The sequence below is a fragment of the Trichosurus vulpecula genome, chromosome 1 (genome assembly GCF_011100635.1).
Source record: "Trichosurus vulpecula isolate mTriVul1 chromosome 1, mTriVul1.pri, whole genome shotgun sequence".
NCBI classification, from domain to species: Eukaryota; Metazoa; Chordata; class Mammalia; order Diprotodontia; family Phalangeridae; genus Trichosurus; species Trichosurus vulpecula.
Window position 1 is genome coordinate 282,301,378 of NC_050573.1, and position 2,109 is coordinate 282,303,486.

Genomic DNA, 2,109 nt, shown 5'->3' on the forward strand with positions numbered 1-2,109 from the left:
GGTACCGGACTCAGATCTCAAGCAGGCTCTGCACTCCTGCTCTGATCTGCCACTTAATTCCTCCCCCCAGGTGGGCCTGGGGCCCGAAGCAACTGCAGCTGTAGCTCTGTAGCTGCACAACCCCCATTGCCCCAGGGCGATGGCCAAACTTTGAACTCCTTTCACTCTGTCCCCTGCAGCTTTTCCCACTAACCTTCTCTGTTGTCTTTGGTGTTTGTGGGTTGAGAAGTCAGGTAACTGCCATAGCTCACTGATTCAGGGTTCTAGGGCCTGTTCCACCCAGCTCCCGGTCTGGTTGCTCCGGGTGCTGCCCACACTGGGCTCTGCTCCATGATAGACCTTACCCAGCGACCATCTAGGCTGTGCTGGGCTGGAGCCCTACTTCCCTCTGCTATTTTGTGAGTTCTGCAGTTCTAGAATTTGCTCAGAGCCATTTTTTATCAGTGTTTGGAGGTTCCTGGGGGAGAGCCCTAGGCAAGTCCCTGCTTTCCAGTCGCCATCTTGGCTCCACCCCAATACTGCATTTTTTACAAGTTGAAGGTTTATTGCAACAAGCAACATCATGTGCTCACACTATGTCTGTATGTCACATTTTGGTAATTCTCATAACATTTCAAACTTTTTTATTATTATTATATCTGATATGTTGGTCTGTGATTAGTGATCTTTGATGTTACTATTGTAATTGTCTCGGGGACCCACAAACCATGCCCATATAAGACAAGGAACTTAACAGATAAATGTTATGTTTGTTCTGACTACTCCATCAGTCATCTGTTCCCAATCTCTCTCCCTCTCCTTAAGCATTCTTATTCTTTGAAACAAAACAATATTGAAATTAGACCAATTAATAACCCTACAATGGCCTCTAAGTGTTCAGGTGAAAGGAAGAGTCAATCAATGCAGGAAACTTCATTGTGGTCTTATTAAGAAATTGCCACAGCCACTCCAGCCTTCAGCAACCACCACCCTGATCAGTCAGCAGCCATCAACATCAAGGCAAGACCCTCCACCAGCAAAAAGATTATGACTCCCTGAAGGCTCAGATGATAGTTAACACTTTAGTAATAAAGTATTTTTAATTAGGGTATTATGTTGTTTTTTTAAACATAATACTATTGAATACTCAATGAACTACCGTACAGTGTAAACATAACTTTTATATGCACTGGGAAACCAAAAAATTCATGTGACTTGCCTTATTGCGGTGGTCTGGAACTGAAACCAAAATATCTCCAAGGTATGCCTGTACTAGAATCCGATCATTTGATGAAAAAAGTGAGAAAGAAAGGAAGGAAGAAAGAAAGAAACAAAGGAAGGAAGGAAGAGGGAAAGTCTTAATTGAATGGTTATTATCATAAGAGAAAAATAATCATTTCTCTCAAAATTGAGGCTGAGAGAACTGAAGTCCCAGAGCCTCATGGTGGCAGGACCAGTATTAGAATCTCTAGGTCATAGGATCATAGCTCTAGAATTGGCATAGACCTGAGAGGTCACCTAGTCCATCCCATCATTTTACAGATGAGAAAACAGAGGCCAAGTGACTTTAAATGACTTACTTATAGTCACAGGGACAATACACATTAAAAATGAGATTGGAACCCAAGTCTCCTCCTTATGGAGTGAATTCTTTCCCTTATCTCACAAGCCTTGGCTCTCATTCCAATGCTCCTACAACACTGCTATAGTTCCCTCTCAAAGGTAGCTTTTTGGATAAGAAAATAAACTATTTTGGAAATGTCCATCATGAGCCTCCAGCTCAGTTTTAGCAATCATGAGGTACCCCGAGGCCCAGTCATGTGAAGTCCAAACTCTCCTGTGACAAGAGTCAGTCTAATGGCATCACAAAGGACTGTGTATTCATGATCTCCAGAGCTGATATTGACTCCAAAGAAGCCATCATCTTATTCCTAAGACAAACATATTCTATGGGAACTGTGAGACAAGACACAGGTTTAGAATCCACACAGTATGTAGACTTCCTTTTGCTTTGTTTTTAATTTGTTCCTGGGGAAAAAAATCTCCAGGGAGGCCCTTAACACAAAAATAAATATATCCTGTGCTCTGCTTTGCTCATCATTTATTACTGAAGACATTTGCATGAAAAAA